The following is a 19,833-nucleotide window of genomic DNA, read 5'->3' on the forward strand; positions in this document are numbered from 1 at the left end:
AAAACTGTGGTTATAAATGGCTGGATTATACCTATGTTGTATTATACCTTTCTAATACTTAAGTAACCCAAGACAAGTCTGGAATATCTGGACATGATGGTAAGGATCAGTGGCAATAACTAGAGGCTGCACCCCCTGAGAGCAATAGTGTATCCCCAGACATGCCACACTCCCCTCTTAGGGAATGGGTGTGTGTGGGGGGGTGCTATCATAGGCACCTTCTAAATAGTTCTGTTTGGAAACTATATACACTTTGTATATGAGCAAAAGGTGCTCACAATGAAATTTGAGAAACTATGCAAGATCTGGTGGAGGGCTTCAAGAAATATTTTTAAAACAAAGATTTGCCATAGTACAGGACATCTATTAGAGATAAGATTATTGCAACCTACCTACATTGGAAAAAGAAGCAGAAGGAAAGATGTCAGATCCTGAATATCATAATGTTAGAGTGATGTTGATGTTAGAGTGATAGTACAGGAATTATGTGATAAGCAAGGATGTCTTTGGATAATATATTTTATTGGACCAACTACATTGTTGTAATAAAGTTAGATTAGCTTTCAAATGCAAGACATACTTCAGGTCTGAGCAATAAAGCCAGCACAGAACAGTAAAAAACATTTGGAAGAGTGGAGAGAGAAAATCCCAGGGGTAGCAGACAAACAATTAGTTGAATAAAATAAGATGATTACTGGGAGATCAAGGCCTATCAAAAAAGAGGAGAGTCACTGTCACCTTTCCTGCAATATGATAATGGAAAGAATTCAGGAATCAGGTATGCCATTAAGCCAATATATGTGTTAAGTCCTTGTTTCCTAGTGTCCATCCATCTCATGAATTTTTGTTCCTAAGTTCAACTTTTAGAGATGTTATGTAGATTTTCTTTCAGCATGAGGATAGTAAAGTCATAGAGGGAGTGGTTGTTTTGTGTGTAATGTGTCCCTCAGGGTGTATGAGTGTCTTAGTCCTTTATATTTTTTTTCTGTAAGACATCATTCTGGTGTGTAGTTGCTGTTTAGTTTCACCCACAAAGTTGCTATGAGGGTACTTGGTGCACTGGATCAAATATATCTCATTTTGGGATAGGCAAATTTAGGGTCCATGGATTCTGATGGTTTCATTTTGGGAGATGTTGATTGTAGCAGCAGTCAAGATGTGTTGCCAAGTGAAACATTTCTTGCTTCAGGGCTTTGTCCCACAGCAGTTTCTTTCTGACAACGAATTGAGAAAAGTTATGGGCTTGGTTGAAAGTCTGGAGTGGAGGGAATGGACATTTTTCCCCCCCCCTCAAGATCTGTTCTTTTTCGAGTATACAATCTAGTTTTTGATTCTTCTGATCAATTTCCATGTGGGGTTGTAAATGAACACCGGGGTGTGCAGATACTGAGGGGGTTTTTTAATTGTATTGTAGCAGGTTACTGTGGAGTATTTGGATGGCTCTTTCAAATGTACAGTCTAATTTTATACTGGAGTGTCCTCGTTGTATAAAGGAAAATTTTAGGGTGGCCAGATAGACATAATGAGTATTCTTCTCAGAGCAGATGCAGTGGTATCTGAGAGACTGACTGATAGATGTTAAACCTAAAGTGTAAGTTAGTAAGTGAGTCCAGGAGTTCAGTCCAGATGATGAAGAATCATCTATTCCTGAAAAAAGAATGCATTGAGCATTAAAACTGGTCTAAATCTATTCCAACTATGCACTTGGTCAAATAAAGATATCACCCACAAAAATCCTTACTACTTTCACACAAATATTAAGAAGGTCACAAAATATACAAAAGAACAGACATATATTTTATAAAGGAAGTATTGCATTAAGTTTGAAAATGAATTGGAAATATCCTGTCCATTGTGACTGAAAATCTTTTTGATTATTCAATGGACAAATATTATTATTAACAGGCCCTGTTAATATTCATGTCCATTCACATATATTTGATATGAATAACTCCAATCCGCATGCCTCCAACACATATTAACTCCATAATCTGATGGAAATTTTGAGCAACTTTAGTCACTCTATCTCCAAACTCTGTCTCTAAAATTCTATGTGTTTATAAAAAGATACAACTGAGCCTTTATATTTGTAGCTCAGTGTAGCAGGGAACCCTAGACCTCTTATCAGAAGGCAGATTGGTCCCTTGAAGACCAGAACTTTCCAGTAACAGCCTGCTGGCAGGGTAGGAGTTAAAAGCTGAACCTGGCCAGCTAGTCAGGTGACCAGAAGGGGGCAGGCCAGAACTATTAAAAAACCTGGGCTTGGTGGCAGTAGGGGGCAGCCGCCAAAGGGAAAGAAGGTTGTGCATGAGCGCTCCACAGAGAGGCTTGGCTGATGGTCTGTCTCCTGTGAGAAGGGAACTGCTGATGACTCTTAGAGAAGCAGCGGCAGCACCACAGGGAGGAGTGTCACAGGTAGCACGGAAGCAGAAGTACTACGCCATGACGAAAATGTAAGCTGGTATGCTGCCTTCTTTAATTTCTATTTTTTGGGGGGTTATAACCTGCTGCTTTACTGTATATATTTTTTTGTTGATTGATATACTGCTGGTTTGCAGTTGAGGCTGTAGGGGAGGAGGAGACCTTATTGGCACCTAGGGGCACAGTCATAAAGGGCCAAAGGACCTAAAGCATTAATGGGTGCAGCCGTACAGGGCCAGTAGCCCAGACCTGGCTGCAGGACTTTGAAGTCAGGTCCCAGTGGAGGGATCTTGTCTAGTATAAGAAAGAGTCAAGCCTGAGGAGACAGAAGACCCAATAACTTGGCATCCAGGGGGTTCAGGATGAAAAGGGGTCAGAAGGCCTGGCTCCATAGTAAAAAAAAAAAAAGAGAGCCACAGGCCCAGAAAAGAGTAAGGAGCTAGAGCCTCAGAGTCAAACCCTACCTGGTGGGTTTAGACTGGTAGGCCTAGCTACAGAAGGATAGGGGGTTATGCCCATGGTGGCTAAGCACCTCAACATAGAAGTACAATAGCAGTCTCCCACTTGTAAAAAATCTCAATAATGTTTCCATCAAGACATGGCAGGTGAGTAAAATTGGGATAAGATAAAGTTGAAGCATTAAGGGACTTCAAGGGTGCCTCTTATAGGCCAAAAAAAATGCCACTCGGGAGGCCAACCTGTGACACTCAGCTTTAATTAAGCTTTAGTTATTTCTCTCACAATGTGAAATCTATCTTTTATTAAAGTCTTTATTGCTATCCCAAGGCCCCTTCCAGCCTTAATGTCTATGAATCTATGAATCCCCTCCCCTGTATTTTTGAGGAATTGTTAATTTTCAATGAGAATGTAACTGAACACTAAATATACTTCTGCTGTTTGAATGTTTTTTTCTTGAATATCAAAAAAAAAATTGTTGCAGTGTGTGAAGGAGTGAGAGAGGGTAAACAGAGCCCCCAGGGTGCTTTATGTGCTGGGCGGCTGAGACTAAGGGGAAGAGTGGCCCACAGTGACAGAAATGGAAAATGAAAGTAAACAGAGCTTACAGCATGAGCAGATAGTGAGGCTGCAGCTGGAGACCAAAGGAGAGGAAAAGGAATCACAACAACACCTCCAGAGCAGCCTCTCACTCTGGATTGGAGGAGGTAACCTGCCAGGAGGTATTTCTGGCCAGGGAGAGGAACAGAGAGTGTTGATTCCCTTAAAGTTGCTGAGAGGAGTGACTGAGAGTTCCAGCAAATAGGTATTGCTGACCCTGCTAGAGAAACACTGCACGAGTGACCAAAAAAAGGAGGCATGCGGAGGCATGCCTACACAAAGATTTTGAAAAGTACTAAAACAGAGTACCTGTGAGGATCTCAGAGGGAAGCAAGGAAGACTTCTTTCTCAGGTTAGATCTTCCCTGGTGGGGCTTTGCTTTGCTCAGAAGAGAGATCCTACCGGGGCCATGGATGCTTACCAGTAGACATGTATGGATCTGTACTGAGCAGCATTAGATTGACTGATTTGTTTTTAATATGAGAGATTTATCCCAAGGTAAAGAGGACACAGACTGAATCTAAAGAGAGTCTGAAACAGTTATGTTTTGTGGTGTTTGAGTGCAGTCTAAGGTCATCTGGAGGGGGTCTGTTGGACTAAGACTATGGTCATCCAGGTGGCAGGCTACAGGGGGATGAGTATTAGACATCAAAACCAAGCTGAAGAGAAACTTCGAATTCCATCTGGAGTGGCTGGGGGTGAAGGGTGTAAAGGGAAGGTTTGGAGCCCCACAGAAACAGAGAGAGATCAAGACCTGAAGGATCATCTCGGGGAATTGCCTCCTAAAATCTTTAACAAGTGAATCAAAATGCAATGCATGTGGCTAACATAAGCTGTTTAAGTACTACTTACTTACCAAAACAAAAGCTCAATTTATGTCCATTCCTTAATGTAAAAAAGGAATCAGGGAAAAATTGATAAACCTTTCAATAACATTTCCCAATAGTTAGTTACCCTGATTGCTGAAAATTATGTCCTATTTCTATTTTAACATACATTCTGTTGGACAGTCAGCTTCTTGCTCATAATCATATGGGCTTCTTATTTTATTTATAATATTATCACATCCCTGAAGTGATTTCAACATTTTAATTAATTAGACCCCATTAAATGAAAATTGTTATAAAACATGGGAAAATTCTGGAAAACATAAAGAAGCAATAGAAAAAAATGTATAATGAGCAAGTAGTGTTATAACTACACTTATAACCATGGCTTCTAGAAAGTAATCAGTAGATACATGGACTGAGCTTAATAATTTAAACTGAAATAATTTTATTTCTTCAAATCCAACAAACTTTTATCCATTTTCCTAAAAATATGAATCAGAATATGAGGCAATTTCTTGACATCGTCTAGTGCAGTGCCCCAGGGCTTGGTCCTGGGGATGGTTTTGTTCAATATCTTCATTCATCAATGTCCTGGAACATGGGAGGGAGTGCACACACAGCAAGTTTGCAGATGACACCAAGCTGCAGGGAGTAAACAAGATGGAGGGTAGAGCTAGGATTTAGAGAGACATCAACTAATTTGAAGATTGAACCAAAATAAATCTCATGAGGTTCAATAAGGACAAGTGTAAAGTTCTGCATTAGCATGGAATAATCCCATGCACCAGTACAGGCTAGGGACAGACTTAATAAGTAGAAGCTCTGCAGAAAAAGACCTAGGGATTACAGTTGACATTAAGCTGAACGTAAGCCAACAATGTGTCCTTGTTGTGAAGAAGGCTAACATCATACTGGGCTGCATTAAAAGTAATGTTGCCAGCAGATCAAGGAAAGTGTTTCTTCCCCTCTATTCAACACTTGTGAGGACACACCTGGAGTACTGTGTCCAGTTTTGACCCTCTTCCACCCCTATAGAATAATTGGAGAGAGTCCAGTAGTGGGCAAGCAATATCATTAGGGGTCTGGAGTGCATAACTTCTAAGGAGTGGCTGAGGAAACTGATCTTATTTACTCTGGAGAAGATGGTGGATTTAATAGCAGCTTTTGGTTACCTAAAGGATGGTTACACAAAATGAAGCTGGACTGTTCTCAGTGCTGGAAGATGATAGAACAAGCAGTAATGGTTTCAAGTTGCAGCAAGGAAAGTTTAGGTTAGGTATTAGGAAGAACTTCCTCACTAGGAGAGTAGTAAAACACTGGAAATGGTTACCCCAAAAGGTTGTGTAATCTCTATTCCTGGAGGTTTTTCAGACCTATCTAGACAAAAATGTGGGTGGGATGATATAGTTTAGGACAGTCCTTCTTTGAGAAGGGGTTTGGATTAGATGACCTCCTGAGGTCCCTTCCAACCATAATTTTCTATGATACTATGATTCAGTGATCTACAGCATATCCCTAGCTCCCTTGAAACTTCCACTAGAGAAACTGCACTATCAACTCAACTCAGGTCACACATGCCAAACCCAGAAAGCATCTACTGCTACCCTTCATAAGATCACAGTTTTCAGCATGCTTGAAAGTAGTGATACTGGATGTGTCTCTGGAGCATCTTCTCTACATTTCTGATTTTGAAACGTGAGCTGCAGTGAAAAAAAACTGTACTTTTCTGTGTCCACATACCTTTGTGATTTTGGGCAGCTTTTTGTACAACTTTAAAGAGGCAAGGATTTTTAGGGTGATATCTTTTATTGAACCAGCTACACACCTGGGATAGGGTTAGAAAAGCTTCTGAATGTAAGATATTCTGTATCAGACCACCTTAATAACTCCATAATCACATGATTCCTGGGCCACCACAGCTTCAAAGTCACTCTAACATGGTGTTAAACTTTTCACACAGATTCATTGCAAAATTAGGAAAAAAAGACAGAAAAAAGTGCAAAACATTCAGAATTTTAAAATATATTTCTGTGTTTTAATTTATATAAAAGTATGGTTGCTTGTTATTAATCTAAGCTGTCAGTCAATATACAGGGTCTTGATATAGTCGTTACAAAAATTATTTGATTATTAATACCTACATGTGTTGTGTTATCAAAGGCATGTATTGAATGTCCTGGTTTTCTCTGAACACAGTAGAAACAAAAAGCGGGTGCTTTTCTAGGCCAGAAATCCAAGTCTGCCTTTCCAGTGTTCTGTAGGTTTCCTAATAGGTCCTCATTGGCACAACTTTCTGCTTCATTTTGTCTTGAATACTAACACAACACACATAAACGTGACTAAACAAACTGTCAGTCCTTGTGTTTTAAATCAAACTCAAGAAAAAAAATGTCCATTTATCAGTTTAGTTTTTGATTTTGCAGTATTTACATTACTTCCCTGAAAGAATGAAATTCTGGGTTCTTGTCCTGGTTCTTAGGATTATGTCTATTGTTTAAGTAATGATCACATAAGGTAAAATGCATACAGAACCTTTAAAATCAAATTGAGACATACAGGCATATTGTTCAAATTATTACAAAATCAGGATTTATCCTTTATAAGTGAAAAAGGAAGGGTACTCTTACATTTTTGGGTGTTTTAAAACTATTGTTTATTGCAAAATATGCCTTGTATTCTCATTTATATATCAATTGATTCATTGAAATTTTTTTTATCACCTCAGTGGCACCTCAGCAATGAAGTAAAGTAGTTTAAGAGCAGTAATGAAGCTGTTAAAAACACCTAAAGCCTGACAGAAAAATGAAAGAATAAGGAACGAAATCCAGAACAGAAGTATAAATAGAAAAGAAGGTTCAAAGGTTTTCATCACTAAATTATGGGTTAAAAAGAAATGAAACACATTTTCCTATCTCAACTACAAAGTAATCATTACTTGAATAGCAAACGTTCTGCTATATGAAATTATATACATACTACATAATTATAATTTGCAAAGAACTCCACATGATTACAATCTGAGGATGTTAAGACCCATTTCAGTTTGACAAAGTTTATGAAAAATCTTTCTCATATAAAAACTGTTTTTTTTCCCTCTATGTCCTTTCAGAAGGGCAAGGAAATTGTAGATCCTAAATCAGAATCTGTAGAACAATGCTGTCTTAAGGGGAAAATCTCTTAAATAAAATTAATTATTAACACATGATTATGAATTAGTTAGCATACCTTCTTGTGTATGTTTTCCTTGTTTGTTTGTTCTTTACAATTGTGATTGGTTTTAAAAAGGGCAAATATAGCGCCCATCTTTTAAAAAGGGAAGAAAGAGGATCTGGGGAACTACAGACTCGTCGGCCTCACCTCAGTCCCTTGAAAAGTCATGGAGCAGGTCCACAAAAAATCCATTTCTGAGCACTTGGAGAAGAAAGTGATTAGGAACAGTGAGCATGGATTCACCAAGGGTAAGTCATACCTGGCCAATCTAATTGCCTAGTATGATCAGACGATTGGTTTGGTGCATGCAGGAAGAGGAGTGGACATAATATACCTTGACTTTAGCAAGGCTTTTGATACAGTTTCCCACAACTTTCTCACAAGTAAGTGAAGGAAGTATGGGTTGAATGAATGAACTGTAAAGCAGATCAAAAACTGGCTAGATGGATAGTCTCAGAGGGTAGTAGTCAATGGCTTGATGTCTAGTTGGCAGCTGGTGTCCATTGGAGTGCCCCAGGGGTTGATCTGGGGACTGGTTTTGTTCAATGTTTTCATAAATGTTCTGGAAGATGGGATGGAGTGCACCTTCACCAAGTTTGAAGATGATACTAAGATGGGGGGTGGTATTAGATATGGTGGAAGGTAGGACTAGGATTCAGAGAGACCTCAATAAATTGGAAGATTGGACAAAAAGAAATCTCAGGAGGTTCAATAAGGACAGGTGTAAAGTCTTGCACTTAGGATAGAACAATCTCATACACCACTACACGCTGGGAGCTGACTTGTTAAGAAGCAGCATTGCATAAAAAGGCCTGGGGGTTACCATGGACAATTAGCTAGATATGAGCTAATATTATGCGCTTTTTGAGAAGAATGTTAACAGTATACTGAGCTGCATTGGTAGAAGCATTACTAGCAGATCAAGGGAAGTGATTGCTCCCCTCTATTTGACACTGATAAAGCTACATCTGGAGTACCGTGTCCAGTTTTGGGCCCCCCCACTACAGAAAGGATGCAGATAAATTGGAGAGCATGCAGCAGAAGGCAAAATAAAAGGTTAGTGGGATGGGGCACATGATTTCCGAGCAGAGGCTGAGGGAACTGGGCTTCTGTAGTTTGCAAAAGAGAAGACTGAGGGGGGATTTAATAGCAGCCTTTGGTTACCTTCAAGGTGGTTTCAAAGAGGATGAGTATAGACTTTTCCCAGTAGTGGCAGATAACAAAACAAGGAGCAATGGTCTCAAGTTGCAGCAAGAGAAGTTTACATTAGGAAAAACCTTTTCAATAGGAAGGTAGTAAAACACTGGAACAGATTTCCTAGCAAGGTGGTGGAATATCCATCCTTGGAGCTTTTAAAGACCTGGCTAGTCAGAGCCCTAATCATATTAAAATGTGGATGTCAGGTTACTTTTTTTTTATATTAAAAAATTGTGGATTTTTTTTTAATCAGAGAAAACCAGGATCTCTATTGATAAGTGTTAGTGCTAGTTTATGTCTGAAGCAGTCACACCTTCAAGCCAGCAGAATTTTTTAAGACTGACAGGTAAGAATCCCTGACTCCTCTCCCCTTCCCTCCTTCCCATTCTGGGCTTCTCCCTTGCCTCTTGTTCCCTTCTAAGCTGGGGGCTCCATGTCTGTCCCTAGGCACTCTCCTGTCCCTCCTGCCTCTGGGGATTCCCTCCTGTCCTACAGGTCACCTGTTCCTCCCCCATGTCCTCCAGCTTACTTATGTTGCCTGGCCAAACCAGCAGCAGTGGTAGCTGCACCCAGGAAGGTGGGTTCCACTTCCCTGCATACTCCCCCAGAATAGTTCTGGCAGCCAAAAGGCAAGGTGAGTGGGGATATGGGGTACTGGGGTGGGGCAGGGGATGGAGAGCCCAATCCAGGGGGCCAGAGGAAAGAGGGATGATTCCAGTTGGTGGGGGATGAGGAAGTGGGGTGGTGGACACAATCTAGTCTGGCAAGGGAGAGAAGTTCAGCAGGGAATGACAGCCCAATCCGGGGGAGGCAAGGGGGGCAGTGGGCCCAATATGGGCTAACAGGGAAGGTGGCACACAGATGTCATGTCACACTAACATGTAGTCTAGAGTGGCTACATGTTATTGTAACATGAGCTGGGCAACAAAGGTCAGAAGTAAACCTAGAATGGAGTGGTGTACCTTAAAGCTATCTAAGGAGTGGTTAAAAACTAGTTTTAGGTGTTAATGTGCAGACAGTCCAGGAGTTAAGAGGTCCAGTAGCTGCCTGAAATTAATGTGCAACAAGGACTTTAGTATGTTGGCCAGAAAAGAAAAACAAAGACAGATGTGGGTCCATTACAGGGTTTGAATTACACTTTGACACTTGGGGGGGGGGGGGGGTCTGGAAGCCAGAAGGAGCCACTGCCATCACCTGAGTTGCTTACAAAGGTACAAGGTGGACCAGAGGCTCTCATCTCCTATGGGAAGGGGGGTCTTCCTCCCCTCCACCCCCCCATATTTTGAACCCTAGTCCATTGTTAATTAGTCAAGGAGATGATTTAGGAGTAGCTATGTCTATGTTCTACTGTGGGTATTTATCATGCTTTTGGGCTTTGCTGATTGCCACATTGGTCCAGGAAGGAATTGCCTTCCCCTCCTATGTAGGGGCAGGTGCAGGTTTCACATTCCTCAGAAGCATTGAGTTTTGGCTGCAACCAAGTCTGCAGATTTTTGACTAGGGAATATACATGCCCTTTCTAAGACTTAAATCTAGATATTCCTGGGTAGGGGGTCTTTCCCCCCTACTCAGGGTCAGACCAATCACCATATTTGGGGTCAGGAAGGCATGTTACCCCATGGTCAGATTGATATGGACTGCAAAGGGTTTTGTAGCAGGGAGCCTATAGTGTGGTTTGTGGGGGGTGTTGGGGGTGAAAGACACCCATCACCCTCCTGCTTGGATCTGGTAAGCACATTATAACAACTTTTGCAGCAACAGGATGTTGGCTGCTGTGATTGCCTTGCTTTACCTGTGGCACATTAAGTTGTTTTTGTCAGGGCTGACTGTAGTTTTGCTAATAGGTTAGACAATGGATTAGTATAGGATGGTTTGGATAGGGAAGATCCTGCCTCAGGAAGGGGTTTAGACTAGATGATATCTGAATGTCCCTTCCAACCCTACTTTTCTAAGATTTCTACTTAGTTTCTTGTAATTTTATCATTGCCAAGGTGAAATATTCAAAAGTCATGATGAGGGATCTTGGTTTTCTCTGATAAAAAATACCTAGTTTTCAGATTAGAAAAAGTAAACTAAAATCCCCATTTTTCCACTGTGTGTGTGTATGTGTGTGCACACACGCAGGTGCACACATTTGTGATGTTTCATTTTAATTATGGGAAAATGTGAATTTTGGGTTACTTTTTTAAAATCAAAAATTGAGAATTTTTTGTTTATCAGAGAAAACCAAGATCCCTGGTCATGAGTTGGACTTCAGAAATAATTACTGTAAAACTTACAATATTTTTAGAGGTTAGACTATTATACTAGCTTCATAATTTTTGAGCTGTAGAGTACATTATATCCCATTTCCAACCTTTTTATCAGAAATGGCTAGCAAATGGATTTTTTTCCCTAAAAGGAAAGCCATATTTCTGTCATAATTACTTAAATTCAGGAAAAGATATCAAATGGGGTATATTAGATTTTTTAAGTAATAATATTTTAAGACTATTAAAACTGTGAGAATTCCTAAACTGTATACCCTAGAGAATACCTGTCTGTCTTTTATTGACGTTGCCATCTTGTATTTCTTATTGTCATCTTAACCAAATTTGATTTTATCTAGTGCTTTTTCCCAGGGGTCTGGTAAATCAGCCTTCTTGAAGAATCTGTCATTGAAAACATCATGCTTCCCACCACTGGAACAGAAAGCAAAAGCAAACTCAAATGGGTGAACTTTGACTGGAAATGGATAACAAGATGGTGACAAACCTAGAAGACTTTGCAAAGTTACTGAAGTTTCAGCCTTCATTATATCAGAAGGCCTCTATTTGAGGTAATCCCATCTGAAGTATTAGAAAAGCAGTTTAGACCTGAGGCTTTAGGTGTAGCAAACAATATACTCCAGATATATTGGGGGGGTTTTGCCTGGGAGTCTACTTCTCTTCACATCCTGTGCTGTCACTCCATGTATGTAGATGCTGCATAAGAAACCTGAGGCAGACTATCTAAGACTGAAGTGGAATGAATCCTTCCCAAATTGTGCTCTTACAGTGCAACTATTAGTAAAACACAGGATTAGATTGCTCCATTGGAAAAATAGGACATCTCCAAAAATTGTAACCTGATATAATGAGCTGACAAAGCTGACATCTATGGAGAGAGTCATGTTTAGCAGGCTTAACTTTTCCTTTGAAAAGTTTGAAAAGCTTCAATTCCCCAGAATTTTAATTCAGTTGTTGATCGCAATCAACACTTGGGAGCCAGGAGCAGGGAGGAGAGGAGGGATCTAGGCACACGTGTGCCCCCTTACCTGACCTGAGGCAGAGGCAGATGCAGCAGCAGCAGAACCAGCAGTGGGGACAGCATCAGCTGATCCCCCTAAGGTAAGTGGGTCAGAGGAACTGGACACAGCTGAGCTACATCTGAAGGGGAAGCCCCTGAATCCCTTTTAGCTCAGCCAGTAGGGAGCCATGCTCCTGAGCCACACCACATGAACAAAGCATGCAAACAGGGGGTCGGCTAGGGGGACTTTCCCCCCAGGCTAGGGAGACTTTCCCCCGAGGATAAGGAGCACCCCCGGGGTTAACCCTCGGGGAGCAGGTTCCAGAGGCACTGCATCCCCCCAGTGGGGGAGCGTAGGGGGCGGGACTGCCAGCAGGCATTTCCGGGAAGACCAGATCACCTGGTTGGCTGTTGGGGCAGCAGCATGAAATTTAAACCACGGCCTTTAAAATCCATAGTTTGATGTAGCCCCCAGCACTCGGGAGCCAGGAGCAGGGAGGAGAGGAGGGATCTAGCCACATGTGTGTCCCACACACACGTGTGCCCCCTTACCTGGCCCAAGCTGGAGGTGAATGCAGCAGCAGTGGAACCAGCAGTGGGGGCAGCATCAGCTGATCCCCCTAAGATAAGTGGGGCAGAGGGACCAGACACAACTGAGCTGGATCCAGAGGGGAAGCCCGCCAGATCCCTTTTAGCTGAGCTGGTAGGGAGCTGAACTCCCGAGCCGCACTGTGTGAACAGAGTGAGCAAACAGGCACATTCTGTAAGAGCGCGCCAGGTTTTTTCGGCAGTGTTCGTGCTGGTGGGTGGGAAGGAAGGGTCAGGAGGGAGACTCCTGCTAGGGTAGGGTGAAGGCACTGCACTAACCTATAAATAAACAGCAACTCATACAATGTTGTTGATGTGGAGTGCTGCTAGGGCCCCTGCCTGGGGGGGCGCAGCCTACCCAGGGCTTGTCTGATGCCTCCACCCAGACAGAGTCATGGGGGAGCTGGCATTCCCCTACCCCCCAGCCTGCAGGGGATGCCCAGCAAGACTGGGGGGCAGGGATTGTGGGCCCCCATACCTGTCCTGCAGGCACCTGCCTTAGGGGAATCAAGCTGAGGGGAATCAGGGAGGCAGAGGATGAATTTGATGGTTATTTCCTTTCCCTGCAGGGCCACACACCCAAGGAAGAAGCATGCTGGAAGGTGCCCTCCACTGCAGAGTGGCACACAGGGCACCTCCAGGGCTGCTCGCAGCAAAGCAGTACCAGTTCTTCCAGTCCAACAGGAGGCCCTGGCAACACTGGAGGAGAAGGAAGGCGAGGAGGCAACTGGAGAGGAGGCAATTCCACACTCTCCATGCTCCAAACAGGCCAAAGGAGCTAAGCAGTCCCAGAGGAGGAAACGTCGAGTGATCGTCATAGGCGACTCCACCCTGAGAGGTACCGAGGGCCCCATCTGTCGCCAAGACCCCTCAACACACAAGGTCTACTGCCTGCCCAGAGCAAAGATTCTTGATGTGATGGGGATGATCCACGCCGTGATCAAGCCCACTGATTACTACCCCATGGTCCTAATCCATGTGGGTTCTAATGGTGCAGCCAGGAAAAGCCCTGACGACCTGATGGCAGACTGCCACCCTCTAGGGGGTGTGCTGAAGGAGATAGGTGCACAGGTGGTATTCTCTTCTGTCCATCCAGTGAGCAAATGAGAAAGATGACATGAGACCTGCATCACAGAGACCAACTGTTAGCTTCGGGAATGGTGTCTTGAGGCAGGCTTCGGCTTCCTAGACAACAACCTGCACATCTTGATGAGAGACATGCTCGGGTGGGATGGGCTCCACCTTTCCCCCAAAGGTAAGCATGCGTTCTCTTCTAGGTTGGTGGATCTCCTTCGGCAGGCTTTAAACTAGGCTTATCCGGGGAAGATGAGGGCGGAGGAAGCTTTGGACCGCTAAACCAAGTGGCATCCACAAGTACAGTCCGGCCTAAACTGACAAACAGAACAAATTCCCAGGTAAGCAACAGGGGCCAGGGCAATGCTGAGATTAGGGGGCCAGTGCACACATCTTCAGGAAGCCTCAAATGCCTCTACACAAATGCTCATAGTATAGGAAACAAGCAGGAAGAACTTACCCTCCTACAAGCTGACATGAAACCAGATATAGTGGGGCTCACAGAAACATGGTGGGACCCAACACACAACTGGGCGGTGAATATCAAGGGATATAGGCTGTACAGGAGGGACAGGACAGGGAGGAAAGGTGGGGGTGTGGTGCTCTACATCAAGGAGGAATACACATCCTCATCAAGTAGCACAGGGTCAGAGGAGGGCACACTGAAGTGCTCTAGGTTAGAATACAAGGCAGTTGAAGGAAAAGGGACTTAACAGTGAGGGTCTACTACAGACCATCCAACCAAGGGGAAGAGCTAGACCAGGAATTCTTAAGTCAGCTCACAGAGGTAGTTAGGTCACAAGACGTGGTCATCATGGGTGATCTGACCTTTCCAGACATCTGCTGGGAAGAGCAGTCAGTCACATCTGGCTACTCATGGAGGTTCCTAGCCAAAATGCGGGACCTCCATCTAACCTAGGAAGTGCACAACCCCACCAGGGGAGACACCTTGTTGGACCTGGTGCTGGCCACAGGCGACAACCTGGGGAGGGGGCTGCAGGTGCTCGACCACCTGGGTGACAGCGATCATCGCCTGCTGGAATTCACCATCCAGCACAAGGTGGCAAAGGCCTGCAGCAAGGCAGCAGCCCTAGATTTCAGGAGGGTAGACTTCAATGAGCTAAGGAGAATAGTCGGGGAGGCACTGAGGTCCCGGAGGAGAGGGGAGTTAGGCATCCAAGAAGAGTGATCACTTCTTAAGGAGACAATCCTCCAAGCCCAAAGGGTGGTAATCCCAACATGGATCAAAGGGGGCAGAAGGGTGCAAAAGTCCCCATGGCTCACCAAAAGCACATGGGAAGGTCTTCTAGTTAGAAGGGAGGCATACACCCAATGGAAGGGAGGGGACATCTCCAGGGAGGACTACACGGTTGCTCAGGGATGCAGGGGGACGATCAGGAAGACCAAGGTGGAGATGGAACTGGGACTAGCTACCCAGATCAAGAACAACAAGAAGTCCTTTTTTAAATACATAGGGGGCAAAAAGAAGGTACCAGGTAATGTGGGGCCCCGGCAAGACACACTGGGAAATTTGGTTTGTATTTGATACCTGGTATAGCATCATTTCTTGATCATGAAATAGGAAGGGGAATAAGATAGGATACCTGGTATGTCTACGATATTAACCTAAATGTTCTACATTAAAGCAATAAAAAGCAAGGATATTTAAGTATAGTGTTAGACCTCGACTTCATGTGGTGTCCGTTGACTGGGGAGACAAAGATCCAATTGCTCGTGGATCCCGTTACTCATCTGCCAGAGCAAACAGAGAGCAAACAGCAGCACACACTGCTCACAACAGCTTTATTCAGAACGGAAACAGCTTTGAGCCAGGTCCCTAAAAACCAAAGAAACTGGGGACCTGCCCTGAACAACATTTCTTTCCAAATTTATACACTTAGGTTCATACTCATTACCATTTATTCTACCCTCGCTCCTTCTTTGTTCCACTATATCTCTATAACAGGAGGGTCACCTAGGGTCACCGTGCTCTACCCTAGCACCACCCCACCATTCCCAGTTCATCTCTAAAGCACCCTCTGTACTCTCCTGCCACGTCTTTGATGTTATATATATTATAGGGAGGCTGCCTCTTCATTTCCGTGGATGTGGTTTTCCTCCTGTACAAGGGCCCCGCTTCTGAAAAGGGCGCTTCCATGCACCCCAGCTTTATGGGCTATGTGTGGTTCCAACCACCCCTGTACCATGCCCCAAGCCTCACAGATGTAGCAGACATTCTTCAGTCTTACTCAGCACCTCACTTTCAAAGGGGGTCTCTGCAGCCCCTGTCTCTCACTGCGTCTTGCTGGGTGCTCAGGCTCTCCGCAGCCCTGTCTCTCTCATGGCGCCGCCCTGGGCGCTCATGTTCTCAGTGACCTTGTTACTCTCTGTCTTACTCGGCACTCAGAGTTGGCACACTCCTGATACTATGCCTATCCTGGCGCTAGGAGTTGGCACATGCCTGATACTGCACCCTTTTGGCATTCGGGGTCAGCACACTCTCAAATACTGCGCCCTTTTGGCATTTGGGGTCAGCTTATGTTGCCTTTCTGGCTTTCATTATTTGCTGCCCCCTCTCTGGGGCTTCTCACTGCCCCCTCTCTGGGGCTTCTCTTGCTGCCCATTCTCTGGGGCTGGTATCTCCATATGGCCATGGGTCCCATATGAGGCCTCATCCAACCCCAAATAACCTCACGCAAACCTCTGATTTAACAGTAAACAAAACACAAGCCCCTTGGCTATAACATAAATCTAAGCAATCAGGCTATAACAACATTCAAGCCACTCCAAGGTTTCTCCATCCCTCAGCAGCATTACCTTGTTCAGGCATTCAGGCCTCTTCCTTTTCCTCACTCAGGCAGAGCTCCCTCCCCCTTGGTTGCCAGCACGGAACTGCCTGCCTGGCCTCAGCCCTGGGATTTAAATGGGAGCCAGGCCCTGCCCCTTCTTCTTACCTTCCCACTAGCAGGTGTGGGTTACTGGCTCTCTCTAGTTGTCCCAGCAACCAGCACCTGAGGGGTTATCCTGGCTCTCCAAGTAGCAGGAACCTTAGTGTCCTGCTACAATCTCCTATTTCAAGCTCTGCCTCTGTTTACTGTTTGTTTCACTAACATGGAATGCATTTCACTTTTTTACATGCCTTTTTGCTATGAACACATGTCCAAGGCCATGAACTCACTTTTTTCAGTCACTGGGAGGACTCTGAAGGCTTCTTTACCAATCACCATTAACCCTTTTGCATGCTTTCATCTTGGAGTCTGTTAGCAATTACATGTTATCTTTCACATTCCAATCTGGGTTTTTTTGTCGCAAGTTGTACCATCTTCACATTCCTTAGGTCCCTTGCCTCATTCCTTACTGTAGCTGGTTCACATCACCCAGACTTACTTAGTGCTTTTTCCAGAAAATGGTTGACACAATTAAGACGGTTACTTACCGTGCATAAGCACTCATAAGCAAAATCTGCTTTACCTTCTAACAGTGGCCGATGGTTTACATCCTTATTCTTTTATATAATTATTATATAATTACAACACTACTATATAGTTAGAAAATTCCTTTTCTACTGTGTACTTTTAATATGTCATTCTGCCTTGTGGTCAGCAGCTTGTGCCTGGCCACAAATTAAAGCCTTTATTCAGCTGCAAATCCAGTGCTCCCCAAGATCCAAATATAGTCGCCTTAACATATAGTATTATGGAATAGTTTTTAATTTATTTTTTCCATACTGCTTTTCCACTGAAGCTAAGACTGGGTGTGCCCACACAATCATGTATTATAATAACAGTACTATGTTGGAAGAAATTACTTGTCACTCTAATTTAGGAGTTACCAAATGATATTGGATGTTTTACACAAAGATTATGAGCAACAATATGCATGAGGCATGTCACTATTTGACATCTAAAAATGCAGTCTTTCAGGCTTTAAAATACTCTTTTCGCATAAGAGCTCACCATTACTTCAGATAGCTTTTGTACTGTGTAAACTCTAGTAGGTTAAGTAAATGGCAAAATATTACTGAAAGATACATGAAAATATTTATAATATTAGCCTCCCACAATACATTCTCTTCAACCCCCATAATCATGCACTGATCAGGAATATGATCAGTGCCTGTAGGACAACTGAGTACACTTAGCATTTCAGAAACTTATGTTCCTAATCAATTCAGAATAGTCAAAGAGATAAAAAAAGAACCTGACGTTATTTGTTAGTGAAGGCATAGGAAACTTTTGGACACTGATGCGATGCCAAAATCATAATAAAGATGTCCTTTCCATTTCCACTCCCAATGAGTACAATATTATTTTCATTCCAAAACCTTTAGTTATGTATTGTCCTTTCAAAATTGTTGATTCTTTACTCTTTCTTCCTGCATACTCACAAAGCCATTAATTACCTATGTTTACTCCTCATTCATTTGGAGGGAATATGTTTCTTCATCCAATGAAGGAGATTTGATTTTTCTTGCATGTAAGTGAGGAAAGTCTGCAACATGCTTATAGGAGAGTACTAGTCATAAACTGGGAGGAGGAGGAGGGGAACATGGTTGATTAGGAAAAAGAAACTCCAAACCTATGAATGATCATTTAGTATGAAGTTTTCTTATAGACTATTTCATCTGAAACATTTGCTGCTGGTTAGAAATCCAATAATTTGGGAGGCTACAAAAAGAGATTGACATTTATTTTCACAACCAAATTACACTTGGTTAAATTGGAGAAAATGACACTGTAGACTGCCTTATCTTATCCATTCTTCCATGAGAAGACATTACTATATCCTTTGAACTCAAGTTGTTGCTGTTCCAGAACTCTCACCTGCATAAAACTGCCTATATTGAAAAAGCTTAATTGTATTTTTGTAGGCAAAACAGGCCAAGGAATATGCAAGAAGCAAGATTGTTTGGCAATATCATTGGATATATCATTGGACCAATGATACAATTGACAGAGAGATTCAGCAAGCTTTTGAAATGCACTAGAACAAAAAAGCAAACCTACAGATATCTTATTGTCAGTACCATCCTACATTATAACTTATAAGAATTGTTAAACAGTTGTGACCTATATTTAAGGTGGATTGTACCTTAAGAGAAATATTATCCCCCATGCTCCTACCTTTTAGTCAACCCTCAAGAGATGCTGTGTATCCCCAAATTAGGACAAAGGGGCTAACTTTGTCAGATGGGGCCCTGAAATCCCACCAGCAATCATCAGGAGATAAAGCAGAAGTAAGACCTTGGAGATGAAGGAGTCAGCAAGAAATGGCAAATGACTGAAGGGAGCAGAGATCAGTCTTAGGCATGTGTTCATAGCAAAAAGACATATAAATGAATGAAATGCATAGGAAATTCCATGCTAATGAAATAAACAGTAAAAAGAAGCAGAGATTGACATAGGAGGGAATACGGCTGGAACAAAGAGAGACAGAGGTGGAGTAAATATTAATGAGCATGAACCAAAGTGTATATATGTGGAAAGAACTAATGTTTAGGGTGGCTCTCCAGTTGTTTGGGACTTAGTCTGAAGTTGTCTCCATTATGAATAAAGCTGTTGTGAGCAATGTGTGCTGGTGTTTGCTCACTGTTTGCTGTCTGAGCAACTGTATCCATGAGCAATTGGATCGTTGTCTCCCTAGTCATTGGGTGCTGCATGGAGTCGGGGTCTAACACTGTCAACTTCCAATTCATTTCTTTCTATTTATATTTGGGTTTTTCTCCCAATACTTCTGAAAGAAAAAGCTCAGTGTTTTCTGTGGTAGTGTGATCCATCAATGTGCAGGGAAGCTCACACTCAAACACATCGAACAATAAAAATCAGATATTCATAGAAACAATTGTATAGTTATCACATGAGCTATTAATCTTATTAGTTTTAACAGTTTACATAAATTAAAGACAGCACAGAAGAACAAATGAACTAGTCAGACAGCCACACATTCAGATTCAGGCCAGATCAGAGAAGAACACAACATACTATAGATAGATAGGTAGATAGATAGATAGATAGATAGATAGATATTTGGATTCAAAACAAGACCAGAACGAAGTAGAACACAACAATAACACAAACACACCTAAATATATATATAGGTATTTATAATCAATAATCAATCAGACCACAGTCCTACAGAAGAAACAAATAACACAGAACTCAAGAACAAAAGAACTTGTCCTTGATTGCTG

Source organism: Crocodylus siamensis, chromosome 1, assembly GCF_052110815.1.
Source record: "Crocodylus siamensis isolate JL-2025a chromosome 1, ASM5211081v1, whole genome shotgun sequence".
NCBI classification, from domain to species: Eukaryota; Metazoa; Chordata; order Crocodylia; family Crocodylidae; genus Crocodylus; species Crocodylus siamensis.